We start from the raw sequence: 14,874 nt of genomic DNA, 5'->3' as shown, positions 1-14,874 counted from the left end.
TTAGTATTTACATAACCCAAACTTTTCATGTGCAAAATTTTAATAAGCCCAAACTATTAATTAATTGATTAATATGTAGTGCATGAAATTGAATGCATAGATATTCGACATGGCAGAAGAAAGTTTATGTTATTTATTTTGCACATATTTTTTTCCACACACCACTTCTTGCTCACACGAATTAATAATCCGAATACATCAATTATTTGATTAATTCATTTCCTAGGAAATGCTTAAAACTCAGACACTTCATTTTAATGTTTAATGCATTCTTGTGTGTGAGAGACTTATACTTATGGTTCAATATTTAATTCTCCCTTTTTCCTGACTAATATAGAAAGCATCCTATCCTAGAATACTCGTACATTCAAAAGGTCAGATATTTACATTAATCAATGATATGGAGTTAGTAAGCATACCCAAATGAAGATTTTGATTTCCCATGATAGTATATATTGAATATGTAGTTGAACTCTTATTGATCACTCCTGGATCATGTTGCAAGATCAAATGGTTCATCTTGCTATTGAGATATATTCTTAGTAATATGAAATTCTAGAAAAATGCATAGATAAGGTAACCTATGAGGATAAAATGCTATATTTTGGTGGGTGGAGAAAATTTATGCAAGGAGTGGAGTCGAAAATCTCTATGGGGTGTGTAATAGAAATTGTTTGTGGGAATGTATCTCTAGAGCAAGGGACACAAAACCCTTCGTAAACACTTCCTTCACACTCCCTTACTCAATACGCCAAAATATTTTGTATTTATGTGTGAAATAAGGAAGGTTTTTGCTACCTGATTTGCACACCTGTCATGCACCAAAAATATAAAATCTATACTGAAATTAAAAAAATATAAAAATTGATAATAATTTCCAAGTGTTAGTTTTTAGTTTAACATGAACTAGTGGAATCCAAATTGAGTCAAGATACGAAATTCATTCATAGATACAGTTAATTGTCTGCACTTATTCTATATTAAATATAGATACAAACCAAATTTTTCATTCCCCAAACTTTAACAAGCCAAAACTTCCAATTAGTTTTGATAGACTTGGTAAATTTCAATGTGATCCTTTACCATTGTATTTTCTAGTTATTGTAGCTCATAAATGCAAGGAAAAACAATAATCACATGTATTTAACGGATGCAAGGGAATAATTTCGATCCCAGACATTAACTATCACACAATCATGTCTGGACAGAAAGAAAATAATGAAGAAGATCCACATACAGAATCATGATGCAAACATGGTTGGATTGAAATTATCAAAATCATAGAGAAGGTGAAGCATGACGGAAATAACATGGTGACAATGGTCTTAGAAACATACAATTTAAAATGGTTTTTGTAGAAGTGAGCTTGCATGATCCTATCATAGTCAATAGAGAGGGTGTAGATGAGGATGAGAATTAATTCATCATGGAGTGATTTCCGAAATTATGAGGAAGAATCATGCGGAGGGAGAATATATGTAGAAGTGTGCAACACTGTGAAACAAAGTTTGTGTTGCTTTCTACACATATTTCTTCTACCACATAACATTTCTTCCTAACACAAATTAAAAAACATGCTTCATTTAGCATTGGATAATATGTGTTTAATTCACAAACGTGAAATCACTAATGCACTTATTATTTGGGAAACAACAATACCAAGCTTAACTCACTCTATTTTAATAGTAAAACATTGGCTGATAGTGAAACAAGCTAATAGAGAAAATTATATTGAGCACTTGAACAATTACCTTCAATATCCATTGATTCACCAAATAAATGTCGAAAAGACTTGTATTTATTGAAAGGGGAGCTTTTCTTAGTCATATGGTTAAGGTAAATTGAATATCAGGTTCAAACTAACATGGAAGGTAACACTACCATAAACTAACAATAACTTAATGCATTAAAATCAATGTTTAAGTGTCGATGTGTCATTACATAAATCAAAATAAAATGAGAATTATGATATTAATAAAATAGTATGTTGACATTGATTTCTAAAGTGTGTCAAACGTAACAATCATGAAACATAATCCTATCAATTGGACCATCTCAAATGGGAATTTAAGAAAAACAGACATGGTTTATAACTAATGTTAAGAAAAAAATAGAAGTTCTTTTTTTCTTAAGAACTCTGTAGTTCATTCAACATGCATCTACTTCATGTGAACCTTGTAGAAACCCTTGATCGGTTCAATGCCTCTCCTTGGCATGAAGTGGAGACTCTCATAATTCTCTCTTATCTACTAGTAAGTCCTTAAATATTTTAATCCTTTTCATTTTGCTTCTTGGCTGGGTGTTCGAATATGGTCGGTCTAGCCTAGGACCCTCTCATGCAAGAAGTCTCAACCTTTAACAATTTGGTGTGCAATGGCCCAAAATTTTAGAAGGCACCATCCTCCAAATTTGTCAAAAAATTGAATGAAATTCCTAAATTAGTAATTTATGCTCCTCAAGATTGGTTAAGGGTCACTCAACTTGCATATCAGGGGTTGATTGGCCAATTTATGGCCTGTGGCCCTCCCCAAGATTGGTAAGAACATGGATTGAGAATAACTAGAAGCCAAAAATGAAAGGGGAATTAGTCTCTTATTTTGTTGGGAAGGGCTTTTTCACCTTCTTTTATGAACACAAAGAATATAAGGATCTCATTTTTAGAAGTGGACGTTATTTTATGGGACCTCAAGGGATGTATTTGGATAGATGGAAACCTAAATTCAACCCAAATTGTGATATCCCAATGAAAATTCCTTTCTAGGTTAAACTTCTTCACCTATCATTGCATTGTTGTAGTGATGCTACATTTAGGCTCACTGGGAATGCTACCCTTACCTTTATGTCTAGAAGTGGAGCTTGAAAAGACATTGACTATGGAAAGCCTAAATAAGGGTTATTTTGCTGTGCCAGAATATGTGTAGAAGTGGATCATGAAAAAGGACTCCTAGCTTCCATAAAATTTAGTATGGATGACTGGACCCACATTCAAGAAGTTGATTATGATAAACTTCATTTTAGATGTCGAGATTGCCGTGAATATGGCCGTTTCACCAAAAATTGTTACAGAAAAAACCGGTCAAGAAAACCAGGGAGAGTAGGGGGATCAGTGCCAACAATCCAAAAGAATGAAAGGCCCTGAAAAGTAGTGCTCTCCTCAATAAGATAAACCCTCTCATAAATCCAACGAGAATGAAAAACCTACCAATCACAATCAAGATAAGCAAGGCACCAGTAAGTCAAATCGAGGAAATTAGAATAAGTATGAGGCACTAGCAGATCTAAATGAAGAAGAAGGTGCATCGCAAAAATATGAGCTAGCCCCAATGAACAACCCTCCCCCTAGTCCAGAGAAAGAGGGTAATCATTCTCATCACCCCTCCCAAAATGGTACAGTCGACTTGTCGGAAGAGGAAGATGAGAATTATCTCTCCCTAAAGGAAGCCACGAGCTCCTCTAAAGCAAGCAACTCTACAGACAAAAGAAATAGACGTTGCAAAATCCAAAGAAATGGATCAAAGGACACATCATACATGAAGGAAAACTAACAAACAAATTAGCATATCCCAAGAAGAAAAGTACAAGCACATGGGTTTTCAAAGAATCGTCCCATGTCAACTTGTTGATCTAGGCAATAAAGAAGGAAATAAAGGACCAACAAAGTAAATCATCAATATTATCTCCTCGAATTGCAGGAACTTGGGATCAAACAAAATAATAATGGAATAAAATTCTTTTCTTATGAAAAAATCCTTCGATATCCCTATTCCAAGAATCTAATGTGGATGAGAAGGAGTTTGTTTCAAAACAAAATAACATATTGAATAAGAATCATCATCGAAAGATCAGTTCTGAGGGTGCATTAGGAGGTTTGGATAGGTTATGGGACCTGGATCAAATAAAACTTATAGAAAACAAGAAATTGCAACATTGGATCGCTACCACTTTCAACATTTTTGCCCTTAACCAGGTATGCAATATTCTATATTTGTATATGCCTATGCTCTTGCATGAAAATTAGGATTGTTGTAACTCGTTAATGAGAAAAACAAATTGTATCATTTGGGGATATTTTAACACATCGATTCGCCAAAATGAAAAAATAAGAGGATCTCTAACTAGAGATCCTCACCAAGAAGCCATGGAAGATTTGATTAATACCCTTAATCTAGTTGAATTGAAGCCTTTAAAGCTAAAGTCCACCTAGAAAAATAGAAGAACATGTCCTCGACACACTGCAACTTGTCTGGAAAAATTCTTGATTTCAGAAAATATCCTATATTTAGAAATCAGGTTATAATCTTTCATTCTGCCTTGGAATGGTTTGGATCACAAACCTATTCTTCTCAAAATGAACACCCCACAAAATTATGGACCCATTCCCTTCATATTTTCTGCTCTTTGCCTCCATATTGCAAGATTTTATGAGGCAGTTTCTTCTTGATGGAACCAATGGGTGGAGGGTAGCCTCATCCACATCTGGGAAACAAAAATCAAAAGACTCAAATAGGACATAAAGCAGTGGTTGAGAAAGGAAAAAGAATATTTTCAACCCTCCATCTACTCTTTGGAAAATCAAGTAGAATAAATTCAATCTCAACTGGAATCTGATCAAGTTTCTAAGGAGATTTTGTCCTAGGAAATTAGTACCTTCCAACCATACCACTCACTCTTCGTCAAGAGAGAGAGAAATGGAGATTGAAGTCTTAGAGTATATGGTTGAATTAAGCAGAAATAAATATGAATTTCTTCCACAATCAAGCTAAGAGTAGAGTGTGGAATAACAATGTAGTGAAAATTCATCATCATGGGCAAATGATTTAGGACTTCAAACTCATTCAAGAGGTAGTAATAACACATTTCAACAATCTATATCAAGCTTGGGATCAACAAAAAAATGAGGATAATCAAAATATGTTTGAACATGTACCTAAATTAGTAACTAGAGAAATGCATAGGAGCCTAATTATGTCTGCCTTGAGTGATGAAATCAAGTAGGTTATTTTCTCTTTTCAACTAGACAATGCCCCTGGGCTTGATGGATTCCCAACCTTCTTTTTCCAACATTTTTGGGATATTTTTCACAAAGATATTATCATAATGATAGGATATTCACATAAGAATATTTGTAATGGGGGCAAAATCAACTCTTCATTTCTTGCTCTCATCGTTAAAGAAAATAATTCATATTCCTTTATCAGATTCTACCCTATATCATTATGTAACATCTCATATGAAGTTATTTCTAAAATTCTAGAAATTAGAATTAAGAAGTTTATTGTAAACAAATAGTGAATTGGAATCATAGTGGATTTTTCCTAGGAAGACAAATCTTTGACAATGTGATTTGACAAAGCAATCGAATCTATTTTGCGAACATAATATCAAGGCATGGTCATTAAGCTTGATATGGAAAATACATTCGAGAGGGTCGGACAAATTTTTTTTTCTAGATTATGAAGAAAATATGATTTCATGAAAATTTCATTCAATAGATATCTCTTTGTAGCTATTCCCTGTGGATCGCCCCTTTGGTCAATGGGAGAGGTTCCGACTTATTCAAACCATCTAGGGGACTTTAACAAGGGTGTCCCCTATCAACTTTGTTATATATCATAATGGAAGACTCTTTAAGCATGAGATTGGAATTTGAAAGAAGGGAGGGGCATAGCCCTAGAATCCACTTCTCTGGAAATGTCAAAAGCATTAACCATGGGAATTTTGTAGATGATACAATCCTTCTTGGTGGATCCTCAGTGGTAATTCCCAAAAGAATAAAATAGTCTTGGACAACTTTATTATTTCGTCAAGTGGGAAAGTATTGAGTCCAAATCTCAAATTTACTCTTGTAACACTATCTCGGCTCGGCTCAAGAAAATTGAGGATGTTTCAAAATTTAAAGTTCTAAAGGAATAGGAAGACTTCAAGTACCTGAGAATTCCTATTTACCTTTAGAGACCAACAACAAGTCCTTGGAAAGGAATTTGGACAATATCAAGTTAAGAATGGAAAATTGGGGTGCTTATTGGCTCAATCTAGCAAGTAGAGTGGTTCTCTCTAAAGTGTATTGACAACCATTCCTTTGTTTTAGTTCTAGACCCTGCTAACTCCAAAGAATATATCAAATAGATTTGGAAATATTTTGAGGAAATTCCTATGGGAAGGTGTGAAGTCCTGCACCAAAAAATTTCACCTTATCAAATGGGCCACAACTAGAGCTCCAAAAAGTCATAATGGGTTAGGTATCAGAGATCCAAAATTAATGAACATGTCCATCAGAGCGAAATTGAAATAGAAGATGAAGACCAACAACAATGTGTGGTGGATTCAAATCTCAAAATGAATCCTTTACTTTGATAGAGCTTCTAAGAATAATTGGGGTTTGGAAAGAAAACTAAAAAATAACGCTGAACTTTATGGACTCTTCCCTGGTCTCTGTATTTCCTAAGAAAAAGGTATTAAAGACATGATCATTTCTTGGGACTCTCTGATGAAAATCGTATATCTCTTTGGACCTCATAATCCAAAGGATAATTCCCCATCCCAAATCTTAGTAAGAATAAAATGTTTGGCAAACTTCTTTCACTCTAGGTATTTTTCCACATTCTCAGAAGCAACAACTATTGGGTGTGGAATCCCCCCCAAGGCATGTTTTTGGGCTTAAAGCCCAAGTTTTGACCAAGTCTGGTTTAAAGACTCCATGAATTGTGGGCGTGGTGGGTAAAGCTGTAATAAGAGTCATAGGGTTGTCCACCCTTGTTTTTGTAATGTAATTTCAGCTTGAAAGATCTACCCATGGTCCGCAAACCATGGGATTGTATAAATAGAGCGAGACTCTAAGTGTAGAAAATAGTTAATCTAAAGGGATAGAAGCACTAATCGGAAGCGTAAGTCATGTCTTTGGGTCGTAGAGTAGGAGAAGGCATTGTAACTGAGTGTGCAGAGGCCTAGTAGTCCGCAGCTGAGTGTGCGGACCCCTACAGCTGAGTGTGCAGGGTAGGTTGAGTCTGTAATCATTGGAAGCATTAATAAAGAGAAGTTTTACCATATTTCTATGTATATTTTCCTGTTTTTTGCATCATTGGGTATGAATTACAAGTTTACTATTTATTTGTTGCGTGAACTCATAAGAATGTGTTGTATAAATACATATAACATAAGGTATCCATTTACACGAGGATAACTAAATGGTCTAAGAAGATAAGTAAGATCTTGGGTGTGACTTAGGGAAATAGGGCCGATTGATGCTCCAATAGTGCAGAAGCCCCACAGCCCCTGGTTAGGGTTGTGTGAAAGTGAATATATCAGGGCACGAAGGCCAGAGAAGTGCCTGATATAACCTGCATGAAGGGACTCACAGTTGGACCAAATCAACCCTCAAACATCTCAAGGGTGCGGAAACCTGGTTCCAGCACCCCCCCATACTACTTTGGGTGAGACCTCATTCCGCGTTCCATGTACTGTTGCCGAAAGGGCTAGTAGTACACTGATTTGTTTAGCTAATTAACTTTGAATCTCGATCAGGCCCCAACAAGCCAACAAATGGTTCCATTGCTAAGACCGGGATCTGCATAGAGATGTCTGATGTTGTATCACTGGAATCCAGCTAAGAAAGGAATTTAAGATTGGTTGGATAGGAAGATTCATGAGTTCGTACCACATGAAAATAGGAATCCGTGACTATCAAAAGAAGAGTCGTTAGAATACAACTTGTACACAGAGATCCACAAAATTTTCTTCACATCTTTCCCTACTTATCTATATGAGTAGATCTCGAAGCTAGTAGATAGCCAAGGAAGGTGAAAGCTCGATAGACCTATTGTTTGGACCCCAGAATTGGTGTGTAGATTGGAAGCGTAGGAGGATAAGTTTGCACACGTTGTTGATCACTTGTTGGATTGAATTATAGGAGGATTCATCACTGAGTTCGTGGTAGATACTTCAGTCAGCTATAGCACGACAGAATGATGCTTCCTTAAAAGGCCGCGAGGTAAGTACATTAAGTCTCTGAACACTTGGATTAAAATTCTACTATGTCAAAAGTAGGTTATGTGAATAAATTGATGTTTGGGGCAACGCGAAGTAGGAGAATTTATAGAAGCGAAGAACTAAAAACTAGCCCCTTGATTTCACCTCTGCGAGGGAACCAGGAAGATCTCGCGTAGGTCTCAACAGAAGTGCAATCAATTTGATAAGGGAGATAATTCCATGCATACCACCCCCACCCACACCACCACCAGTTTCACTACCTTTACCCCCATCTTTGCTCGTACCACCTCCGCCACCACTGTGAGCTAATATGGCAAATGCAATAAATTTCTGGTATTCAAGGGAGTAGGAAATGAGGATCCGGACCAGTTCTGGTTTGTGACAAAAGCTGTGTGGGAAGCACAGTGAGTTACGGTTGAAAATATAAAGAAAGAAATGTCGGTCAGCACTCTACAGGATCATGCACTGACTCAGTACATTAAGCATTCTAATGACAATCCAAATTTGGGGATCACAGATATTCAAACTATTGGGTTGTGTTATATTCTTTCCACGACTAGCCCACGTAATTAACCAGGGAGTTAGGAGGGGGGCAGAGCCCCCCCCTTCATTGTGATGATTGCGTAGTAGGGGGAGTCATATGGAGTTTGATGGGTGCAGGTAACCCCACTTTATGGGGTCCAGGGTAGCGCCTCAGAAAATTTTGGTTTTGGACCCTATGTTAGGTTGGGCGGACCTACCTATGGTTTTTTGCATGATTTTCACACATGGTTTTGGACGCGATGGTTTTTGGTCCATGGTATTGGATGCTTCGATGTGTATAAATATGTGTTGTAACATTGAAAGGAACATAATGAAAAAACAAGTTGGTAGTCCTAGTTTTGGGATCCAGGGGAAAATCTCTGTATATGTGTTTTATGTGTTATGCCCTCGCATTGTTTATTTTCTGTGTTTTAGAATTTGTGTGCAAGTAATTTCTGTATGGGGTTAAAAGCTACATTTGGTATCGGAGCTGTTTTGGCTTCAAGGGGACTGCTTTGTTGCTGAGGGGTTTCACTCGGGCCTGTGGTAGACCCTGTTCACCTACGGGATCAATTCTGGTGGTGAAAGAAGATGGCGAGCTGTGGAAAGATAGAGATCAAGAAATTTAATGGTGAGAGTTTTGAGTTGTGAAAACTGAAGATGGAGGATATGTTGGTGGATAAAGATCAGTGGATCGCAGTAGATCCGGGTACTAAACCAATGGGAGTGTTCGATGAAGAATGGAAGAAGTTGGATTGGAAGGCAACGAGCACAATATGATTATGTGTTTCAGATTTAGTATTGTTGAATGTATAAGAGGAAGCTACAGCGAAGGCTTTGTGGGACAAGTTAGGGACTTTGTACCAATCTAAGTCTCTGGTGAATAGACTGTTCCTATAGAAAAGGCTGTATAAAATGAGGATGAAAGATGGAGACTCGGTGACAAAGCATCTAAATGTGTTTAATACTGTGGTAAGTTAGTTATCGTCTATTGATATCAAAATTTCAGATGAAGATAAGTGCGTTAGTTTGTTGTGTTCTCTACTAGATTTGTGGGATAGTCTGGTTAATGCAATAGGTAGCAATTCAACTACCTTGTAGTTTGATGAAATAGTCTCATCCTTGTTGACGGAGGAGATGAGATGAAAAAATATGGAGATCGAGAATGGTGATACCTTGTCTGTACAAGGACGGTCCTAGAATAGAAACAAAAATAAGTCATCGAATGGGAGATCTAAATCTAGAGGGAGATCTAAATCTCCAGGAAAACCTGTAAAGGTGTTGTGTTGGAAATGTGGAAAGGAAGGGAACTACAAAAGGGACTGTAAATCTAAAGCTCTTGACAAAGGAAAGTGATCTAATGAGGCTCCTTCTGCAGAGGTGAAAACCAGCTCAGATGAATATGGGGATGTGTACTTGGCTTCTTCAAGTGTACATGTAGATCATGAGGCATGGTTGATTGACTCAGGTGCATCCTTCCACTTCACTCCCTATAGAGAGTGGTTCTACAAGTATAAGAAATACGATGGTGGTGATGTCTTCTTAGGGGATCATAGGAAGGCTAGAATCATTGGTCACGAAAAAGTAAAGTTGAAGTTGCAAGGTGGAAGGGTAAGAACACTTCTGGGTGTTTTGCATATTCCTACGTTGGCTAGAAATCTGATTTCTATATGCAAGTTGGATGATACAGGTGTAAAAATAGTGTTTGAGAAGGATACCTGAAATATGGTACGGGGAGCACTGGTATTGATGCCAGGAGTTTGGATTGGAACTCTGTACAAGCTGTAAGGTAGCACTGTTGTTGATGGGTGCAACAGTTTTGTGGTTCCTGAAAGTGGAGAAGAAAATCTAGTAGTCTCTGCCTTCGAATACTTCATGGTAAAGGTATGGTAGAAGGTATGAGCAATATTCCTCTGGATTTTGAATTTTATGAAAATTGTGTATATGGGAAGCAGAATCGAGTGAGTTTCCCCTCTCATGGTAAGAGGGAAAAACAAATATTAGAGCTTGTGCATAGTGATGTATTTGGACCTGTGAAGGTTCCATCACTGGGTACGTCTGTGTACTATGTATCATTTATAGAATACTTCTCAAGGAATACATGGATATATTTCCTTAAGAAGAAATCTAAAGTCTTTGACAGGTTTAAAGAATTTAAGGCTTTGGTGGAAAACCAGACAGAGAGGAAGATAAAGGTGCTAAGGATAGATAATGGTGGAGAGTTTTGCAGTAAGGCATTTAAAGAATTTTGTAAGAAGTGTGGTATAGCATGGTAGAAGACTACTCCATATACACCTCAGAAAAATGGAGTTGTAGAAAGAATGAACAAGACGTTGATGGAAAGGACAAGAAGCATGCTCAGTGGTGCCAAGTTAGGATAGGAATTCTGGGTAGAGGTGGTGGAGACAACATGTTACCTGGTCAACAGATCACCTTCATCAGCATTGGAGGATAAGACTCCACAAGAGGTATGGAGTGGTAAGAAACCCTCTCTTTCACATCTGAGGGTATTTGGATGTGATGCATATGTACATGTTCCAAAGGAGAAACGAACCAAGTTGGATAGTAAATCTGAAAAGTGCATCTTTATTGGGTAAAGGATGGTTTAAAGGGTTATAATCTTTGGAACCCAGTAATAAGGAAGGTTGTGTATAGCTGAGATGTGGTGTTCAGAAAGGTGAAAGATGTTATTAAAGATGAAGTCCAACCAAAGGAACCTGAGAAGATAGAGTTTGAGGTAAAGGAGGAAGAATCAGACTCTACAACAAAGGAGGAATTAGAAGATGAAGAGCCACAAACTCTAGGTGTAAGAAGATAAGTTTGAGAAAGAAGGCAGCCAAAAAGGTATAGTCCATTTGCTTTTTGTTCAAATTTTGCTTTATCTATTACTAATGATGATCCAAGAATTATGAAGGAACCAGTAGATTCAGAGGATGGAAAAATTTGGAAAGAGGCCATGGTTGATGAAATGGCATCTTTGCACAAAAATGAGGCCTAGGATTTGGTGGAGTTGCCAGATGGAAGGAAACCCATTCGCAGCAAATGGGTGTTCAAGAAAAAGACAAATGTAGAAGGAAAGGTGGAGAAATACAAAGCTCGGTTGGTAGAAAAAGGTTACTCCCAGGTGATGGGAATCGATTTTGGTGGTATTTTTTCTTCTGTTGCCAAGGTAACTTCTATTAGATTACTTTTATCTGCTGCTACTTTTGATTTTGAGGTAGAACAGATGGATGTGAAGACAACATTTCTTCATAGGGATCTAGAAGAGGAGATCTACATGAACCAACCTGAAGGTTTTGCGGTGAAGGGTAAGAAAGAAAAGGTATGCAAGTTAAAGAAGTCTCTGTATGGGTTAAAACAGTCACCAAGGATCTAGGATCAAAAATTTGATACATTTATACTGGGACTTGGCTTCACCAGAAGCAAAGCAGATCACTTTGTGTATTTTAAATTAATCGGTGACCGTGTTATTTATCTGGTCTTGTATGTGGATGATATGTTGTTGGCTGGAAATGAAAAAAGAAATTATCCAGGATTTGAAGACCCAATTGTCCTCCAAGTTCGACATGAAAGATCTTGGTGCTGCAAACTATATTTTGGGCATGGAAACTAAAAGATATCGGGCAAAGAGGAAGCTTTGGTTAAACCAAATGACGTATGTCAAGACAATATTGTAGAGATTTAATATGCAGGATAGTAAACTAGTGAAGGTTCCTATTCTTGTAGGTGTAAAGTTATCCATTGAACAGTGTCCCAAGGCACAGGAAGAGGAAGAGGACATGTCCCATGTTCCATATGCAACTGCAGTCAGTAGCCTGATGTATGCAATGGTCTATACTAGACTAGAAATTGCACATGCAGTGGAGTATTGAGCAGGTTTATGTCAAAACCAGGGAAGGAGCACTGGATAGTAGTGAAGCAGGTTTTTAGGCATTTGCGTGGCACTAGTGATTATGGTTTGTGCTACTAACGAAGTCGAGGATTAGATAGAGTGTTGGATATTCATGGCTTTGTTGATGCAAACTGGGCTGGAGATCTGGATCAGAGAAGATCTACAAGTGGGTATGTGTTTAACCTATTTGGAGGTACAGTCAGTTGGATGAGTAAGAAACAATTTGTAGTGCCACTATCAACTACAGAGGTAGAATACATGGCAGCCACTCATGCAAGGAAGGAAGCAGTTTGGTTGTAGAGATTGTGTTCAAGTATGGGGTTAGTACAGGGAGCTATACTGATAGAATGTGATAGCTAAAGTGAAATTTTCTTGGCAAAGAACCCTGCTTACCATTCAAAGACAAAGCACATTGATGTTCAGTATCACTTTGTGAGGGACATGATAGAAGACAAAAAGGTGTTGCTGGTAAAGGTGGACACTTTGAAGAATATTGCAGATCCATTGACAAAATATGTGAGCTCTGAGAAGTTCTCTTGGTGTAGAGAAACAATGGGCATTATAGGGCTGGATAAATGACTAAGCTCTCTTGTGGCCCCCTGTGGAAAGAAAATAACAAGTAACACATATTTCATTAAATTTGGAAGTATTCAGTGGATCTAGAATATATAACTTTAATTAGATTAAGTTTTTTCAAAATGGGGAATTAGAAATTCACTTAGTTCACTAATTTTAATGTAGATATTCATCATTTTTTGTGAAAAAATTATCATGATAAACTTTATTAAACAAATTCATATAAACTTGCAAAAGCAAATCTTTCACGTCTAAATCTTGGATTCCTTACATTATCTATTTTAATATTTTTATGGTTTGTATTAAAATATAAGTTTGTTAAGGTTGTTTTATGAAAAGAATGATGTGTATTTTACTATTATTAACCCATTTAATTATAATATGATATAGTAAATATCATGTATGTGTTAAGTTACAATTATTACTAAGACAATGTTGGTACAATTTAAAAGTCTACCACCTTTGCAACACTAGTAATATCGTTGAAGATTTTAAAAATCTCATAGATCATTGAGTTTATACTCATATTGGATTTAAATTTCAAAACACTTGTGATGCTACCAACCATCTTGATCTTTTAGCTAAAACAAAATTATGATGAGCTTGAAACACTTCTTTTAATGCTTTTTGAGCATAACAATAAAATTCAAAATAATTTTGGGTAATACCTTTTTGCCTTCTTATATACCATATTTGGTCTTAGTGGATGATAATCATCATTATCACCATCATCATTTCATACTATTGTAGAAAATTTGCACCATTTTAGAGTTGAGGAGAAAATATTTTTTTAGGATCAAATTAAATGTTGAATGCGAGTAGTAGCATAATTTATTTTTATTTATTATTTGTACTTTTGTGTTAAAAACTAAGTTGATTGAGGCTTATTTAATGAATAATAGATTAATATGCAAGATACATATTAAGTATAGAATTATTTAATGACAAATGATCACAATAATGTGTCCAATATATACCAACATAGATCCATCTTAAGTATGAATGTAGGGATCAAATTTCTTCACGTGCAAACATTTTTAGAGTGCAAAATACAATGTGTTATTTTTCATTGTTGAAACTGTATTTTTGAATGCTAAATAGAGTATACATAAGACCAATAAAAATTTTAACCATAAAAACTTATTTTTTTATATATATAGATATATATGAAGTTGATATTGACATAAATTAGTTAATATAAATCTTCAAATAGTTTATTTGAATCTCTAGTTGAAATATTTTTGAAAAGTATAATATTTAAACATCTAATTCACACATTTTTTTTCTTCTAATTACTTTACAACATATTCATTTTTTTATTTTTCTATTTAGAACATAATTTTTATTTTAAAGCGGCACAAATGGATAGACAAACTTATACATCTCCTCATACTGGGTTGTAGGATGAGCCTCTCGACTGAATTACTAATCATTTTAATAATTAAAATCAATCACGAATTAGAATAGTAACAAAGTAGTACAATTTGATTATTTTCAAATACAAGAGGAAAGAGAGAAAATTGACTAAACTATTTATTACAAATATTTAGTTTTTATTCCTGTAGTGTTTAAGGATATTGTATTAAAAAGAACATATTAACATTCATCTAAAACTTAGATTCCTTACATCGTTTCTATTATCATTAATATTTATATTTATGTATTAAATTTGACTCATGAATAATAAATTTTGTAAAAAAAATCCTACCTATAAAGTTTTTTAACACTAACTACTTTTCCTAAGTTGAGTATAAATTTATTATAATAGTACAATGTTGGCACCACTTCAAAATCTATAAGAGGAAATATTTTATAAGTCTAGTTGTGTTGTTCAATGATCAAAATATTTTTTTTATAAATTAGAGTGCAACAAAATAGAAAATTTGATTTATATCAAT

Source organism: Pinus tabuliformis, chromosome 2_1 (assembly GCF_031772625.1).
Source record: "Pinus tabuliformis cultivar Carrire ecotype Pingquan chromosome 2_1, CPIR1, whole genome shotgun sequence".
In the NCBI taxonomy this organism is placed as follows: domain Eukaryota; kingdom Viridiplantae; phylum Streptophyta; class Pinopsida; order Pinales; family Pinaceae; genus Pinus; species Pinus tabuliformis.
Note: the sequence above shows the minus strand (reverse complement) of the source record.